Consider the following 8,130-nt stretch of genomic DNA (forward strand, 5'->3'; position numbering starts at 1 on the left):
AGAACAAATGATAACCATATAAGTTCTGCTACAGTCAATACAATTGCCTTGTATTCAGCTTCAGTGCTGGAACGAGCCACTGTGTGTTGTTTCTTAGCACTCCAGGATATGCAATTGGCACCAAAAAAAGTACAAAAACCTATGGTGGACCTTTTGCTAAGAGGACAACTTGCCCAATCTGCATTAGAAAAAGCATACAACTGAATTAGAGTACCATACTCAATAGTGCCATGAATATATCGCAAAATTCTTTTCACCATTTGAAAGTGAAACTCAGTGGGATTTTGCATGAATTAACTAACATAATTTACGCTATATGAGATATTTGGTCTCGTGAATGTCAAATATTGCAAACCTCCAACCTGGCTTTTGTATAAAGTGCAGTCATGGAATAATCTTTCACTTTCTTTTCTAGGATGAAGATTAGACCTCATTGGAGTGGCGACAGGTTTGATGCCAAGCATCTGAGCACGATCCAATAAGGCATACACATACCTCTTCTGATTTAGGAATAAGCTTTAAGAGGAGCAATGAACCTCGACTCCCAGAAAATAGTGAAGATAGCCCAGATCTTTCATGGCAAACTCATGAATGACTCTGGCAACAAACTTATTTATCATAATGAGATTATTTTCTGTGAGAATAATATCATCAACATAAAGTAGAAGAAGCATTGTCCCATGATGACTTTGATAAATAAACAGGGATGAGTCGGCAACATTAGAATAAAATTTCATAGAGAACAAGAATATACCAAACGTGTCATATCAGGCTCGTGGAGCTTGTTTCAAATCATAAAGAACTTTGTTTAATTTATACACAAAATCAAGTTTATCTTTATCACGATACCCAGAGGGTTGATCAATATAGACATCTTGAGTCAAAAACCCATGTAAAAACACATTCTTGATGTCTAACTGTCTGATATCCCAGTTATAGGCAAGAGAAACTATTAGAACAATTCTAATAGATGGAGGCTTTATGACAGGAGAGAAAGTCTCAACAAAATCGACTCTGGGTATTTGACTAAACCTTTTAGCCACTAGACGAGCTTTAAGGCATTCTACACTTCCATCACTTTTAATTTTTGTTTTAAATACCCACCGGCTCCCGATCACATTCATATTAGGTGTACGAAGAACTAAAACTCTTGTGTCATTCTGTTCTAATGTAAGCAACTCTTCTTCCATAGCTTGACGCCAGTCTAGATTTTTCAAGGCTTCATTAACAATTTTTGGTTTTAGTGGAATAGTTAGAGCCAAAAATATTTAGGATTTGGTTTGATTATCCTCTCTTTTGACTGTGTAACCATAGGATGAGTGTTTTGAACATCTGTCCCAATAACATTAGAATTTATAGTTGGGATAGCACCTTTTTCTGGTTGAATGTCAGACTCAGGAGAAATCAGATTTTCAAGAATCTCATTATTATCAAGACTTTGAGGATCATTTTGATACTTAGTGGAAAAGCTACACATGTTATCTTGGAGAGCACTAGTTAGACAGTTATCATCAACACCCATTTTCTCAGTAGAAATATCATCCTGATGACAATGGTTGGAATCAATAAAACTTACTAGTTCTTCATTGTCGGATATAGATGTAAATAGTTTGACAGGAGATCTATATGAAAAAACATGTTCATCAAACACATGTCTAGATATAAAAACACGGCCAGTAGGAAGGTAGAGACACATGTATCCTTTATGAAACTCATTGTATCCCAAGAATGCACATGGTAGAGACCCAGATTCAAACTTATGCTTGTTATAGTTTCTAATATATGAAAAGCATCTGCACCCAATCAACCTTTGATGATGCTGCAACATGGTTGTGCTACAGGCCATTAACCACATACATACAAAATAATGCTCCTTACCTCTTTGGAGTCTCACAACGGCATGGCTACAACTTCTTTCCGTCGTTGGAGCGGCACACCACTTCGGCAATGAAGGTTCACAAGATCCAGCAATGGAGGTCGACCTCCCCCCACCCCACGGTGGGAGAGAAAAAGAAAGGGGCAGAAAATGTTGAGAGAGATATGGAAATCCAAATTGTGTAACCCCTTTTCCAAGTCCCTTCCCTATTTTAACTCTCTAAAAATTTCAAAAAACAACTTTTTGAAATTCACTTAAACCGTCCACCAATTCCCACGACTTGTGGGAGTATGACACTTTCATTCATACCCCTCTTCCTACAAAAAGACTTCCTCTCCAAGTTTTTTTTTTCACTTTGGTGGTATCCCTCCTCCACTAGTGGTGGGGTCTCCCCAAAATCTTGGAAAAAGAAAAAAAGTAGCCAACTCCCCCCCTCCCCACGATTTTAGTGGGAGGTGGGCTAATACTTAGGGATCTTTTTGCAACCCACGTTTCTATCTCTTTTTTTTTATAACAAATCCAAAAATTAAAACTACCAATAATACATTGACTAACTTTTTTTTTGTAACAATCTATCAATCGCAACTCACGCTAACACAATACTCAAGTGCTCCTTGTTTATTTTTGGCATACCTCAACACGTGAATGATAAAAATTACCACATGTTGGAAACACATCTGATACCCTTTTCACATTTGCATTGGAATGTAAATAGATGATAAGAATTCCAATGTGCCATGATAACAATATCTAACCAATGTTGAACCATGCATGCTATATATATATATATATATATATATATATATATATATATATATATATATATATATATATATATATATATATATATATATATATATATATATATATCAAGGTAAGAATCATGCCCTTTTTGTGCAAAAAGGTACTCCGCGCACAAGGGGGTTTCGACCTATGGTCTTCCACCAAAGGGGCAACAAACCCCACCACTTGTGCTATCTTTGTTTTCGTTGCAAAGTGTGTGGATTTTATTTTATTTAACTTTCCTGGTTCAATTCTGAATTTCATGAAAAAAAAATGTTTCTCCTTCCTACGTAGGCACACTGTGGGTTTTGAACTTGGGTTGTGGCTCCACATAACCATGCGTCCAACCACAACACCACTTGTTTGTTTTTGCATGGAAATTCCCTATATGTCTTCTTGGGACGTTTCTCTAAATGGTGGATTTTTCATATTTCCGCGTAGGTTTTTCTCACGCTTATCCCATCTTTACACTCTCTTACGTTTAATGTGCTTTGGATCTCACACTATCATCCTGGAACCATCATTTTTCCCCATTTGGCCTCGCAAACCGGGTCAAATAATCAGATCTCGCTAAAGTCTAGATCCAAGTACCTTTTCTAGTATTCGTTACCAGGTTCGCTCAACTAACCCTCAAGCATCCAAATAGCATTGAATATTACAAAAATATTATTATTTCACATAGATGCTCATTTTTGTTTCATAAAAGTTTCTTTAAAATTTATAGGTTTTACAGTTCTCTTTAAAAGGCCATGAGTTTACTCAAGCAGGTCAAACCATAAATCGTGGAAATAATTCTATCCAAAAGAAGTCTTTTAATGGTCTGGCAGGAAATCAATTCCAAGCGAAAAATAAGGAAAAAGGCATGATTTGCCAAATTTGTAGATCTAAATTTCTTGCTCACTATCTCTTTCATATTGTTTTCCTTATTTTTGTTTATTGCATGCCATATGTTTAGCATCAATCTAGAAATTGTTATATTTTGTTGTTTGGAAAACCTAGAGGTATGCAGAACAATAACCAAACATCAGACCATACGTTATAGGTATGGATGCGGCTACATGGTCGTCGAGGCCCTTCTAGCCTCACTTGTTGTTTAAGATTTATATACCTCTAAAATGTATATATATATATATATATGGTTCAAGTTAACCTCAAGACGTTAGACATGAGTTGGTTCCAGTCGAGGCTGGGTTGCTGCCAACCTATCATAACCAAACCTGAGTGGGTTCAGTGTGGGTCGTCAGGCCTGATTAGGGCCATGAACCATCTCGTGGGGCAGCAAGCACTGTCCCACTTTCGCATATGCACCGTTGATGCCATGGACGTGCTAGTCTTTCTAAGCTGCAGTGTTGAAATGCATTGGTTGCAGGCCGACTGGGCTTGCTAGGAGGATGGCTCGATGAAGTCTGCACCATAGATAGCAGGTCGGTGTAGGGGTGGCTTCTGCTGCCGAGTGGCGATGGTAGGCCAAAAGCCAAGCAGTAGTTCGCCACAGGTGATGACACTGGCAATGCCAGCGGGAGGCTGGAACATCAGCCTGCTGTCGATGTGTCTGGCTGAAAGCCAATGTTGGGATTCAACCTGTGCGGGTATGCTATAGTCAACAGAGTGCATACAAGGTTTTGGGCCGGAATCAGTCTGACTCTAGCCAGGCTTCGATCACTCCCTAGCCGTGAACTCCGTTGACCCAGTGGTCAACGTGTTTCGGGTCGGGGGTTAAGTATGTCATATCGGTGGGTTATCATCAACCAAGTAGTAGTATACATCCCGAAATTGAGCGACATAATGCCGCGTGGATGGCATAGTTTATGGGTACGAACACGTACACCATACCTCGGAAATGGATGTTTAAAGGAGAGCTCTGAGTCGAGCCAAGTTCTGAAAAATACTACTTCTTGGTGGTGCTTATGGCACTCGGGCTATAAAGTGCATACTATGGTATGAACCCCGTTGCGGGTTCAGGATTTTTGGAAATCCCTGTGGTGTGAAGGCTCGCACAAGAACATAATTGGAAAAAAAATGTATGCATAACTGTAAGGTTTGCGAGGTTCTGGGTATACCTGAAAGACGATATATGTTACCAGACCCCTCGAGGTGCGAGAGCTCGCACGTAATGATAAAGAAAAGGTTAAAAGAGAACAAAGATAAAAAAAAAAACCTTCGAGATTCTGGGTATACCTGGAAGACGGTATATGTTACCGGATTCTCCACGCTCTGGGTATACCTGAAAGATGGTATATGTTAATGGACCCATGGTCTACCTTGGAGAGGGTAGGTGGTACAAGATTCGTGGATATTCTGGTTTTTCATGAGAGCTAGGCGTCTCACCGGGTCCCCAGTCCATGAAGTTAGGGGGCACGACTATCAATGTATCCTAGGTGGTAGATCCAAGTCTTCTACAGAAGTGTCAAGGGGTGCATCCTAACTTTTTTGTTCTAGCCTCTAAGAGTTCTCTCTCAGTCACGGACCATCTCCTTTGGATATCCGTACGGCTAGTCATATGGGTTATTAAAAAAATAGACCCCTGTATGGTCTTAGTCGCTATGAGGTCTATACTGGTGCGTACCCACAGGGTAAAAGTAAAATAAACAAAAAAAAAAAGAATTGAATTGGTTGGAATCTTACTCCTGAGACATCATGAAATTATGGATATGAAATTCATAGAATATGCTCATACTAGTATGAACAAATTTAGCCATAGTCCAGTTATCTTTTGTATTGTATAATGAAGTAGAAAACATTTTTACTTTCTTAGAATAGCTCAAATTATATGCTAGCTCTAACATTAAGATGATGCACATATTTGTACACAGAACACTGAGCACAACATATAAATATAATGCTTCTTACGCAGACAGGGAGTTTGACCTTTCTACTTTAAAAGTTTTCAGGTAGAGAATAAATGGAGCATTGTGGCGTCGCATTTGGATGTAGTCAAGAGATCTCAGTTTTTCAGTGTTTCTTGTTTAAACTCTGAATAGTTAGATTTGTATTTTCATTTATGAGATGTAGTTAATGCTTTAATTAATGAATGAAATAATTTCAATATTTTTTTGTCTTACCCTGTAACTCGCCCGACACTTGGACTCATCAATTCCGCTATTTAAAAAAAAAAGAAAAAAAATACAAAATTTTCTGTCTAATTTATTAGGGTGTTACAAAAACTGTTATTTTTTGTTGGAGAATCGATATTTTTTATTCTCAATTTTTTGACTAAAAAATGTTGAGTGATTGTTTACTCCATATAAATCACATCTGGTTTGATGACTTTGAAGCAACCCAACGGCTTGTTCATAAGACGGGGTTGGTGGTTTGAGCATGATTGTAACAAACGATTCATAATCACCTTCAAGTACATTCAATAACTAGAACACCTTGGTGTCATCATCAATAGGCTTGCTTGTGGTCGCAAGCTCATCACATCTATTTTTTAAGCTTTTGATATAATTGACTATGGGCATTTCATTCTTTCGATGAAGTTATAACTTTTGAACAAGCAAGAACTCTCGTTCTTTAGATACATGGGTGAAAGAGGTTATCAAAGCATTCTCAAGAAGTTTGAAGGCCAACAACAATTCTAAGAACTTCTTCTGCAAGAGTACCAGTAATCCATCTTCATAGCAAACGGTCTGATTTCTTCCATGCCATGTATTCAGGATTCATAGCAGCACTCGTTGGAGTCTGCATATATTGAGGAGGCATGGGGTATTCCTCGTCAAGAAAGCTTGTCATGTCTTGGCTTTCAACATGACCAAAAAATTGAGTTTGCCATAATAGAAAGTTGTTATGGTTAAGTTTGATTGTCACAAAAATAGTGACATTTAGGTTAAATGGGTATGAATATTTCATCGATGAAGTCGACTAAATTAAAATGGCAGCCATGATAATGAGAAAAAAAAATAAAAGCAAAAAGTCCCTCATTAGGCAACGAGCTCTGATACTATGAAAATAAATAAGAACGTATAAAGGTGCACACGATTTACGTGGTTCGGTTTTTATTAACACCTACGTCCACAGGTCAACTCTCTACTCAATATGGCGACTTGAGTAGGTTCCATTATTGAGAGCCTTTATATAATTGATAGAGGTACCAGTTATCCTGATTATCATGGGAAACTTTGGTGCACTTATTGATAGCGTTGTTAAAGGTGTACTTTTTTTTAGTGACACTTTGGATCATGTCTTTTCAATAAAGATTTTTTTTTTGAGCGGTAGAATTTGCATACATTATGAGCCATTGATTTTTCATATCTTGAGAAAACTTGCTTATATGTTGTAATCGCACAATTCGTATCCTCTCTCTCTCTCTCTCTCTCTCTCTCTCTCTCTCTATATATATATATATATATATATATATATATATATATATATATATATATATATATATATATATATATATATATAGGCAGAAACCAAATCCGGTTTGGAGTTTACTAAAGGAAAGGTTGCTAATGAGAGTTGTGTCCAACAAAGATGGACACCATGGACGTGTGAGCACAGAAAGGTTAGCATAAGAAGTTGAAAGCCTAAGGAACTTGAGGAAGATAGCAACTTACTTAACATGATTGGTAAACACAAATAACATACCTGGTGAAACTAAGAGAGTTTCCCAAGTCATAATGGTTATGTATACGGGCATTGTTATGTATCGTGCTTATGTATTTTAATGGAACCTCTCTCAACCTGAAAAAGTGAGAGAAAGAAAATATATTGGCCATAGGTTCTTCCCAGGATCAAACCACGTAAAATTTGTACTGTGTGTGGGTGATTGAATAATGAGAAATAAGTGCCTACTAAAGTTAGGAGCCGACTGCGAGCAAACAGGGGTTTTCAGCGTGTTTTCAACAAATCAGACCTCGCAGATGCATTCAGCATGATCAGTTTACTAGAAAACAATACTTGGATATCAATTTTTTATGAAAAATGTGAAGTTTTTAGCTTGAATAGTTATAAAAATTGTAGACAGTCAATTTTCAAACCTTATAAAAACTACCCATGTGTTGGAATGGACGATCTGTGAGTCTATTTCTACAAAATCAAGTATGTAGAACGTATCTACGTGGTCAGATTTAAGAGACACATGAAAAAAGCTCTTCCGAAGCTTGGTAAGCTGGGGTAGACATGGATTAGAGTAGGCAGTTGCGCTCTACTCTCTTTATAGACACGTGTGGGTATGTGCATGGAGGGTTTATGTGTGCATCCTGGTAAACAATAATCTTTTCTTGAATTACTTTTGTTAATTCTCCTGCTAATGAATACTCAACCTGTGTGGTGACAATGAGATATTTTGATATGGAGAAAATGGGAAGTACTCTGCAGCTAAAAAACTAAATAGTGTTAGCTATAGATACACAGCAAGGTTTGCAGAGACTTGTGAAAAACAGTGTGGATGCCAATGTTACCAATCAAATGACGTTCATCCCAAAGCAAATGCTGCACAAATTTGGAAATCAAGGTAAGTGGTACACTAT

This window comes from Nuphar pumila, chromosome 12 (assembly GCF_984573655.1).
Source record: "Nuphar pumila chromosome 12, dmNupPumi1.hap1.1, whole genome shotgun sequence".
NCBI classification, from domain to species: domain Eukaryota; kingdom Viridiplantae; phylum Streptophyta; class Magnoliopsida; order Nymphaeales; family Nymphaeaceae; genus Nuphar; species Nuphar pumila.